Consider the following 11,603-nt stretch of genomic DNA (forward strand, 5'->3'; position numbering starts at 1 on the left):
AGATCAGTTCAGTCTCTCAGTCGTGTCTGTCTCTTTGCGACCCCATAAATCACAGCACGCCAGGCCTCCCTGTCCATCACCAATATATATATGTATTTATTTATTTATTTGGCTGCACCATGTCTTAGTTGTGGCACACAGGATCTTTAGTTACAGCCTGTGAATATTTTTTAGTTGAGGCATGTGGGATCTAGTTCCCTGATCAGGTATCGAACGCTGGCCCCCTGCATTAGGAGGATAGAGTCCCACCCACTGGACCACCAGAGAAATCCCCCTCACATTCTTTAGATCAGAGATTAAACTTTTCTCCAGAATGTTTCCCTCAAATCTCCAAATTTGGTTAGATTTTACACTTAATGAGATCTGCTTCCTTCTTGGGCATGGCTTTTTTTTTTTTTTTCCAATAAAGATTTGACTGTGTAAGAAAAGACCTTGAAGAGCAGTGGCTTAGATGACGTAGAGGTTTATCTGGGAGGTTAAAGCTTGGCCTTGTAACACAAAGATGTCTGGGGCCTGGGGTCCTTCTATCTTGTCCCCCCACCATTCTAGTATCCCTTCCTTAGCCCCGTGTTCCAGACAGCTCAGCACTCTGAGTGCCTTCCAGCCAGCAGAAAGAGGAAAAAATTGGAAGGAAGAATGTGCTTTTAAGGTCACACCCAGAAGCCATACACATTATTCATGCTTCTATCCCATCTGGAACTTAGTTGGTACTTAGTCACATAACCACACACTCATTGCAGAAGAGGCTGAGCAGAATGTTCTTTTTGGTTCTGTGAACAGTTACCTATGAACAGTTGAAAGTCCCTTGTAGAGAGAGGGGAGATCGAATATCTGGACAACTAACAGTCTCTGCCACAGTCATGGTAAAACACACATATCCATGCACACCCTCTGTCTGCACAGAAGGCACACTCATCCATCCCGTCCCAAGTGGAGACCACCCCAATCCTGTTCAGCTGGTGCCTCCAGCTCTGTGTCTAGGCTCTGTAAGGGAGGCTCAGATGGGGCTCCTCTTGGTCCAGCCACTTATAAACCAAATGACAAGTTATCTGCTCTGATCATACCCAGTATGAAGTAGTAAGAGCAGGATAACTGGAATAAGAATGCTGATTTGGGGGGAAAAAAGGAGGAGGAAGAAATGGAAAATGCAGGCTGTCACTAGTTCACAGAAATGACCAATTGTGCTGAGCAGGAACTAGAAAGACTCTGAGCTCAGAATGTTGAACTCCTGTGGCCCGGCACTGCTTCTGCTTTCAGAGGAATGGGGAAGGATAGGGGTGTATCTCTCATCTTTATCTTCTGTGGTTTTCATCTGATAATACACATTTCTCTTATATTTGCTTGGCATGAACTTCTTTGCTATGTAAAACATTTGAAAGTTTAAATAATTTTATTCGGGTTAGATACATATGTATGCGTGCCATATATAAATGCATATATATAGATACACATATGTGATTTGTGAGTTAAATAATGCTTTTTTCTGGTAGTTTCTCTTCTTGTGTGGTGTTATGCAATTGCTTAAAACATTTCTGAGAACTGTACAAATCATGTCCTATCTCATTTTGAACCCAAACAGGGGCGTCTGCTCTGCCTCCTGCATTTCCATGTGTAGCCTTGTTGACAAGCACAGACCAGCATGATGACCCCGTGATGAGGGAGGTGTGTGCAAATTATGATCCTCTCCTTAAATATATCATCCAAGAAAGTTTATCTTGTACATTTTATATGTCTATGTTTAAATAAACATGATTAAACCTACATATTAAAGATTTTAGGTTGATTTTTAATTTGAGCAGAAACAGCTCAGTTCAGGGTTTTGGTATATAAAATAAAACATTTTCTGTTGTAAAGAACATCAGATATTTACTTACCGTTTGAATTATAAATAATTCATTTGAAGGCTATTGTAATTCAACTCAGTCAGACTGAGAAATAAGGAAAGCAAAGTAAACATTACAAATAGGTTGTATTTTTAAAACATATAATTTGTATTGGAACTTTCGTATAGCTTCCTAATGTAATTATATTATAAAAGAAACTCATTGAATGATTTTGAAAATTGTAGCTTTCTTTGATTATAAAAGCTATGCATATTCAATTAGGAAAAATTTTTTAAATAGAGCAATGCATTCCTTTGAGAATTTAATGTCAATAATATCAGATATTTTCTCTTTAAAGACAACCCATAGGCTGTACCTGAAGTTAGTTTCTTGAAATGCCACTAGAGGGCGATAAATTCAAAAAATTGATTTATGATGTATAAACAGGCTTCTGTGCTGCGGAGGTGCTGATTTTCAGTTTTAATGTGGAAAGACAGCAAAAAAAGAAGAAGAATTAAAAATGTAGTTGGTAGAAAATATATCCAAATAATTGTGGTGCTGGAGAAGACTCTTGAGAGTCCCTTGCACAGCAAGGAGATCAAACCAGTAAATCCTAAAGGAAGTCAACCCTGAATATTCATTGGAAGGACTGATACTGAAGCTGAAGCTCCAATACTCTGGCCACCTGATGCAAAGAGCCGACTCATTGGAAAAGACCGTGATGCTGAGAAAGATTGAAGGCGAAAGGAGAAGAGGGTAGCAGAGGATGAGATGGTTAGATAGCATCACTGACTCAATGGACATGAATTCGAATAAACTCTGGTATATATTGAAGGATAGGGAAGCCTGGCATACTGTAGTCCCTGAGGTTGCAGAGAGTCAGACATGACTTAGCGACTGAACAACAACAACATATCAAAATAAGTGTTTGATTTTTTAGAAGGTTCACCACTACTCTTTTGGGAATCTAATTATTGTACTAAAAATTATTGAATGCTTTGAAGGACAAGATTAATTCTGCCAAAGGCAAATAAGTCAGAAGAATGCCTCTTGAAGAATTGAACCTTGCAGAATGAATAGACTCTTTTGAACTTGCAGGTTAAAGTAGTGGGTTGAACATATGTGTTTAATTTTCCTCCCATTTGAACAGAAAAAAATAAGTGTTTTAGGACCTAAGCTCACACAGATTAGGAAAATAGGAGAGGAGACAATAGCAACAAATTTATGGAAGCTGAAAAACTTACAGATCAATGGTAAGTGATTTAACAGACCTGAGAAAATGAAACTTCAATCCATCAGTGGGAAAGCTGAGAAATATATACCCATAAAGGGAAAGATATACCCATTTGATGCAGAGTTCTTCCCTGGTGGCTCAGGTGGTAAAGCGTCTGTCTACAATGAGGGAGACCTGGGTTCAATCCCTGGGTCGGGAAGATTCCCCTGGAGAAGGAAATGGCAATCCACTCCAGTACTATTGCCTGGAAAATCCCATGGACAGAGGAGCCTGGTAGGCTACAGTCCATGGGGTCTCAAAGAGTTGGGCACGACTGAGCAACTTCACTTTCCTTTCCTTTCCAAAGAATAGCAAGGGGAAATAAGGACGCCTTCCTCAGTGATTAATACAAAGAAATAGAGGAAAACAATAGAATGGGAAGTCTAAAGATCTCTTCAAGAAAATTAGAGATATCAAGGGAACATTTCATGCAAAGATGGGCACAATAAAGGACAGAAATGGTAGGTATCTAATAGAAGCAGAAGATATTAAGAAGAGGTGGCAAGAATACACAGAACAATACAGAAAAGATCTTCACGACCCAGACAATCACGATGGTATGATCACCAACCTAGAGCCAGACATTCTGGAATGCAAAGTCATGTGGGCCTTAGGGAGCATCATTATGAACAAAGCTAGTGGAGGTTATGGAATTCCAGTTGAACTATTTCAAATCCTAAAAGATGATGTTGTGAAAGTGCTGCATTCAATATGCCAGCAAATCTGAAAAACTCAGCAGTGGCCACAGGACTGGAAAAGGTCAGTTTTCATTCCAATCCCAAAGAAAGGCAGTGCCAAAGAATGCTCAAACTACTGCACAATTGCACTCATCTCACATGCTAGTAAAGTAATGTTCAACATTCTCCAAGCCAGACTTCAACAGTATGTGAACTGTGAACTTCCAGATGTTCAAGCTGGATTTAGAAAAGGCAGAGGAACCAGAGAACAAATTGCCAACATCTGTTTGATCATTTAAAAAGCAAAAGAGTTCCAGAAAAACATCTTTATTGAGTACACCAAAGCCTTTGACTGTGTGTACCACAACAAACTGCAAAATTCTTCAACAGATGGGAATACCAGACCACATGACCTGCCTCTTGAGAAATCTGTATGCAGGTCAGGAAGCGACAGTTAGAACTGGACATGGAACAACAGACTGGTTCCAAATAGGGAAAGGAGTACATCAAGGCTGTATACTGTCACCCTGCTTATTTAACTTATATGCAGTGTACATCATGAGAAACGCTGGGCTGGATGAAGCACAAGTTGGAACCAAGATTACTGGGAGAAATCTCAGTAACCTCAGATATGCAGATGACACCACCCTTATGGCAGAAAGTGAAGAGGAACTCAAAAGCCTCTTGATGAAAGTGAAAGTGGAGAGTGAAAAAGTTGGCTTAAAGCTCAACATTCAGAAAATGAAGATCATGGCTTCCGATCCCACCACTTCATGGGAAATAGATGGGGAAACAGTGGAAACAGTGTCAGACTTTATTTTTCTGGGCTCCAAAATCACTACAGATGGTGACTGCAGCCATAAAATTAAAAGACGCTTACTCCTTGGAAGGAAAGTTATGACCAAGCTAGATAGCATATTCAAAAGCAGAGACATTTCTTTGCCAACAAAGGTTCGTCTAGTCAAGGCTATGGTTTTTCCTGTGGTCATGTATGGATGTGAGAGTTGGACTGTGAAGAAGGCTGAGCGCTGAAGAATTGATGCTTTTGAACTGTGGTGTTGGAGAAGACTCTTGAGAGTCCCTTGGACTGCAAGGAGATCCAACCAGTCCATTCTGAAGGAGATCAGCCCTGGGATTTCTTTGGAAGGGATGATGCTAAAGCTGAAACTCCAGTACTTTGGCCACCTCATGTGTAGAGTTGATTCATTGGAAAAGACCCTGATGCTGGGAGGGATTGGGGGCAGGAGTAGAAGGGGACGACAGAGGATGAGATGTCTGGATGGCATCACTGACTCGATGGACGTGAGTCTCAGTGAACTCTAGGAGTTGGTGATGGACAGGGAGGCCTGGCGTGCTGCGATTCATGGGGTCGCAGAGAGTCGGACGCGACTGATCTGATCTGATCTGATTGATTAAAATCAGGCTTCTCAAGATAATCCATAGGAGGCTTTCCTGGTGGCTTAGTGGTGAAAAATCCCCCTGCCAATGCAGGAGACACAGGTTCAGTCCCTGGTTCAGGAAGATCCAGCATGCTGTGGAGCAGCTAAGCCCGTGCACCGCAGCTATTGAGCCTGTGCTCTAGAAGCTGGGAGGCGCGACTACTGAAGCCCTAGGGCCGTGCTCCGCAGCAGCAGAAGCCTCTGCAGTGAGAAGCCCATGCATCGCAACTAGAGAAAAGCCTGCACAACAGTGAAGACCCAGCACAGCCAAAAATAAGTAAATAAAACTATTTCTAAAAGAATCCGTAGGATATTTAACTGTTAAGAATTTAGCTGTCTTTCAGTCATCAGGAATGTGACTTTCAGTCACAGAATAAGTCACGGAATAAGATAACCACACTGTTATAAAAACACTGAATTAATTTTTTGTTCCGTAGATTATGCTGATTGAAGAAATTGGAATTTGCCTACCATAGTAAATGAACTCGCTCAGTTTGTGTTAACTGACTTCTTATATTCTTATGTAGGTGCTTCTATTAGAAAGGTCCAGGCACTGAGGCTTCGTTTTCTGTTTCAGCCTGTTCCGTATAGAATGTATCTTTAGCAAACAAATCCAAACACAACAGAAAAGCTGGTTCCTTTGATGTACTTTGCAAGTACTTTCATTAATAATGAAATAATCTTATTGCTATATTTACACATATTTGCCAATCGAATCCTGAAAAACAGCTACGTGAGTTACTCAGGACAGTTCTGTGCTCCCCCAGTTAATGGAGTTGCTGCCAAGAGATTCAGAGAGCGTTCTTCCCAGTCTCTCAAAGCTGGGACTTGACTGGTCCAGTCAGCCTCAACTAAAGATCCTGCATGTCAAAACCGAAGATCGAGGATCCAGTGTGCTGCAGCTGAGACCCGGTGCAGCCAAACAAATAAATTATTTTTTAAAAAGAATTATCTTCTAAATCAAGCGAAAAATACATCTTCCTTTGAAAAAGAAAGCATAAGAGGATACTGCAGTTACATAACAACAACAAAATCACGTCTTTCCCAATCTATGAAAATATTTGTTTTTAAAAAACAAGCCTTTTTCCCTAGAAAAGTCATCCATAGGGGAACTCATTCCAAGAGTGTGGACAGCAGCCCTCCTCCCAGCCCTTTCCCACTGCATCTCCCAGGGGCTGGGATGCTCATATGTCGATATCACACACAGGGGTGTTTACTTTCACCGCCACAGGACCAGAGTGTATGTTTTGAGATTCAGTCCTTTGGGGAATTGCTTTCTCTTCCCCAGCCTGGCCTAGCCTGCTTGTCTTTTGGAGGGCTGCATCTCTTCAGGGCTTCCCTGGTGGCTCAGATGGTAAAGAATCTGTCTACAATGCAGGAGACCTGGGTTCAATCCCTGGGTTGGGAAGATCTTCTGGAGGAGGGCATGGCAACCCATTCCAGTATCTTTGCCTGGAAAATCTGACTGACAGAGGAGCCTGGCAGGCTACAGTCGATGGGGTGGCAAAGAGTCAGACACAACCGAGCGACTAAGCACAGCGCAGCACCTCTTCAACAAGCAGGTGAAGAAAGCACCGACAGGTGGGGGGGTGGGGTGCTGGAGGAGCAACGTCAAGTTCCCAAAGGCAGGGGCAGTAATGCCCACAGCAGTGCCCACTACCTCGTGCCAGCATCAGTGGTGGACAGGCTGCAGGGGCGGGGTGTGTCTCATGTCCGCGACAGCAGCAGTGGTGTCCTCGTTGGACTGGCTGGTGGTTCTGGCAGCTGCCCAGCCTCCTTCGACACTGTCTCTAAGCCTGACCCTCCAGCGTCCTCACAGAAGTGGGAGCTCCCGAATAGCCTTCAAATGCTATTCTTCCTTCTTCAGGTATTGGAGTTGGATTCTGTCCTTTGCAAATAAGATCCTTCCAGGTACAGTTTGCTGGATTAGAGGGATTTTGATCTAGCTCTCAGGAAGGAGTGCAATCCCTTCTTCTTCCTTGGATTGCTCATCTGTTTGGGCTGCTCTGGAGGTTGTGATTTGAACTGGGTTTAGAGGAAGGAGGCCCCTAGAGGCCGCTCATCCCGCTCTTAGGGTGAAGCCCCTTGGATCTGCCTCTAGCCTTGGCCAGGTGAATCCTGCCCATCACTTAGCCCAGCTCACCACTCTACAGCCTGGGAGCTAAACCCTCTCTCCCTCTGTTCCTGGTGGTAGCAAAGGAGTGAAGTGAGTAATAGCTTGACTCTCCCACCCTGTTCTTTCAGTCTCAATACCACAGATCACCTTACACTTTCTGGGTAGACTGTACATTATAATGAAGATGCTAGTCCATTTGGTGGAGCCCTAAGGTCCAGAAAAGTGCTGGTTTCACAAGTCTGGGGTTGGTATTTATAGAACATCAGTTCAGTTCAGTTCAGTTGCTCAGTCGTGTATGACTCTTTGCAACCCCATGGACTGCAGCACGTCAGGCTTCCCTGTCCATCACCAACTCCCAAAGCTTGCTCAAACTCATGTCCATTGAGTTGGTGATGCCATCCAACTATCTCATCCTCTGTCGTCCCCTTCTCCCACCTTCAATCTTTCCCATCATCATGGTCTTTTCCAATGAGTCAGTTCTTCGCATCAGGTTTCTAGAACATAAATTTCTATCCATTTATAGAACATAAATGGATAGAAATTAAAATACAAGATATTTTTAGAGGAAAATGAATGAAGCCTAGTATGTGCTTTTGTGGAAGAGAATTAACAAGTCCTATTGCATAGGCTGATTGCTAAATGGGCTTGGCAATGGGCATCCCCTTTGTCTCCATCCTGAGTTCCCTCAGGGTTCATCATCGACTATAATATCCTTTGTTTACTGATAAGGCAAGCAATGCTTTAGTTCATATACTAGAAAAAATGAATACCAAAGGGAAGGGCCTAGCCACCCTTATTTTTTTTGATGTTTTCCTAAATGATCTCAGTGTGCAGCCAAAGTTGAAAATTCTTGCCTCATCTCCTTCTTCTTAGTATAGGCTTCTTTGTTTGGACAACTCCATGTCTATTTGGTAGATAGCATATAGAATCTTCTTGGGATTTATGTTATTTCCAGACAAGCAAATGACACTTAGCCCTGCAGAAGGGACGCTGTGCTCAAGCAGGCTTGACATGGTTCTTACAGACAGGCAGCTGTTTGGAGATGGAGAAGCTGAGAATTCTGTATCTCATGCCCTCGTTTCATTGAGCTCATCACTGGCCTCATTTTGGGCTGCCGTGTTATTCTCCATGGCTGAGCTGCTAAGGCATCACCTGGCCTTGGGACAAGCTGCTCTTATATAAAATGCTTAGAAAAGCTTTTGGAGACCTAGCTTTTTTTTGATTTGTGAATAAATAAGTCATTTCAGCCTAATCTCAAAGTGCCAAGTTCTCAGAAGCTATTCCTTTTATTATGATCATTTTACCACCCAGCCTGTGGACTTCCCTGGCAGTCCAGTGGTTAGGACTCTGCACTTCCTTGCAGGGGGTATGGATTCGATCACTGGTCAGGGAACTAAGATGCTGCATGCTTCATGGCATGGCCATAATAACAACAGTAAAATTAAAAGAATAACAGTGTTCCATCTATTTAAAAAAAGAAAAGTCTGGTTTTCAGCAACTTCGCCTTCCATTCTTTGATTCAAATCTCAAAACAGTGAATAAAATATGCCAACACTGTGTTCTTGTTGGAGTCAGAATTCTATCTAGAACAGTGGTTTAAAAGGTAAGGCTTTCCTTGTGGCTTAGCTGGTAAAGAATCTGCAATGTGGGAGCCCTGGGTTCGATTCCTGGGTTGGGAAGATCCCCTGGAGAAGAGAATGGCTACCCACTCCAGTATTCTGGCCTGAAGAACTCCATGGACTGTATACTCCAGGGGATTGAAAAGAGTCGGACACGACTGAGTGACTTTCACTTCACTTTAAAAGGTAAGATGGTTTGGAATTACCCTGAGGAGATGTTCTGGAAACCTGTGTGGGAGAGAGGATTAGTTGTCACAATATTTGGGTAGTGTTGTTGGCATGGGACACTTTCATCAACTTTGAATACCCCATCAGATCTTTGTGTACGAAAACCAAATAAACCAAACACTGTATTTACGATTACCAGAGCCTGGAACCCAACTCATTTTACCTATAAACACAAAATATTTTTGCATGGCTTTCATATACACTGAATTTCATGAATGTAATTATAAAGTAGAAAGGGGAAGATCACACTTTGTTTTGCTTGCTTTACTAAGAGTTATTTGTCATTTCAAAAAATACTAATAGTATCACCAATTTGGGATATTTTACTTGTCAATATGAGACACTTGTATAAGCCTTCACTTGCAGCTGTCACTTTCATATGTGACTCTACATGTAAGGGATGCTACATCGTGTCCCTGTGTCATATTAGTATTAATGTCTTCCTTTTTATCTCTCCTTTATATTTTACTTGGAGCATTGTATTGATTTTTTTAAATTAAGTTGTAGGTAAATGATATCAACTATAAATTTCATTTCAAGATAGTTAAGGAGGTATTACAAAATTTCCATGATAAAAAAGTGAGCACAGTGTCTAATAGGATCAAGAACTCTTCTGTTAGAAGGAAATGGAACCTTGCTTTTCAAGTTGGAGCCAGAGGAATCTTGAACCTCAACTCTATTTAATATAAGAGTGTTATATTAAGTGCCAAAAGTGTTTTCCAAACAATATCTGCTCAGAAGTACAAGGTTTCTAAATAAGTGGAGCATTATGTAATTATAGGCAATCAGTTCAGTCAATCATATCCAGTTCTTTGGGATCCCATGGACTGGCAGCACGCCAGGCTTCCCTCTCCATCACCAACTCCCAAAGCTTGCTCAAACTCATGTCCATTGAGTTGGTGATGCCTTCCAACCATCTCATACTCTTTCATCCCCTTCTCCTGTCTTCATCTTTCCAGCATCAGGGTCTTTTCTAATGAGTCAGATCTTTGCATCAGGTGGCCAAAGTATTGGAGCTTCAGCTTCAGCATCAGTCCTTCCAATGAATATTCAGGACTGAATTCCTTTAGGATTGACTGGTTTGATCGCCTTGCAGTCCAGGGGACTCTCAAGAGTCTTTTCCAATACCACAGTTCAAAAGCATCAATTCTTCGGGGCTCAGCTTTCTTTATAGTCCACCTTTCACATCCATACATGACTACCGGGAAAACCGTAGCTTTGACTGTACAGACCTTTGTCGGCAAAGTAATGTCTCTAGTTTTCAATGTGCTATAACTATATATTTTATATGCAATAGCTATATATAATCATATATGCATGTTGTATGCACTGTATATATATATATATATATCTCCATCTATATCTTGCCATATCTATCCATGTCACATCTATATATTTACAATTATCTAGAACAGTGCATGCAATTATATAAATGTGAACTAAGGTGCAATACTTGCCCCTCGTGTAACTGTTCGAAATAAGCATTAACTTTTTTTAAAAGACTTTTTATTTTATATTTGGAGTATAGCTAATTAACAGTATTGTAATAGTTTCAAGTGGGCAGCAAAGGGACTCAGGCATACATATACATGTGTCCATTCTTCCCAAACTCTCCTCCCATCCAGGCTGCCAATAACATTGAAATAAGCATTAACCAAAGGGAAGGGCTTACTTAAAAAATTTTTTTCAGTTGAGTTAGCACCATGCAGGACTTCATGAATACATCCTTGCCATGCTGGTCTTAAAGGCCTGCTCACCAGGCCCTCCCTTCCTGTGTGTGTGTGTTAGTCGCTCAGTCATGTCTGACTCTTTGTGACCCCCATGGACTGTAGCCCTCCAGGCTCCTCTGTCCATGGAATTCTCCAGGCAAGAATACTGGAGTGGTTAGTCATTCCCATCTCCGGGGGATCTTCCTGACCCAGGGATCGAACCCAGGTCTTCTGCATTGCAGGCAGATTCTTTAAAAGGGAGAGTCACACCTGTGGAAGAAAGCAGGGCTTGTCTTTCTTTGGAGGCTTCATGTTCCCCAGCAGGGTGGAAGCCTCATCTTGTTTTGCCATAGGAGCGGTAAGCCTGTGTTGCAAGGGTGACTCCATCACTGAAACAAATACAGGCAAAGAGCTGAGAAGATTTCAGTTTTCAGAAAGTGCTTCAGACCCCGAGGAATGAAAACAATCTGTGCAATTTAAATAGGATAAATCTCAATGCCCCCAAGGGAAGTGGGGGTTTATTTTTAGGCTGCAAGCACTGCCACCCAGACTTTGGGAATGACAGACTGAAAGTCCAGAGCAGTGTGGAAGTGCGTCTGTGGCCTTGCAGGGTTAGGACCCTGAGCCGGATGGAGAGATGGAAACAAACCAGCATGGGGGCTTTCCTTCCCAGCCACCACCTCCAGGCTGCCTGCTCCTGCACCCTGTTAGCCAAGACC

General features: G+C 42.3%; 1 long non-coding RNA gene across 2 annotated transcripts in view; it reads left to right on the forward strand.

Annotated features, from left to right (window-relative positions):
• LOC104987767 overlaps positions 1-1,810 on the forward strand; it is an 8,670-nt gene extending 6,860 nt beyond the window's left edge. For both annotated transcript variants that reach the window (XR_825165.1, XR_825166.1), the window contains exon 6: positions 1,580-1,810. This is a non-coding gene — a long non-coding RNA (uncharacterized LOC104987767). The remainder of the gene's footprint in view (positions 1-1,579) is intronic.
• Positions 1,811-11,603: the final 9,793 nt, after the last annotated feature.

This window comes from Bison bison, unplaced genomic scaffold (assembly GCF_000754665.1).
Source record: "Bison bison bison isolate TAMUID 2011002044 unplaced genomic scaffold, Bison_UMD1.0 scf7180017864105, whole genome shotgun sequence".
NCBI lineage: Eukaryota > Metazoa > Chordata > Mammalia > Artiodactyla > Bovidae > Bison > Bison bison.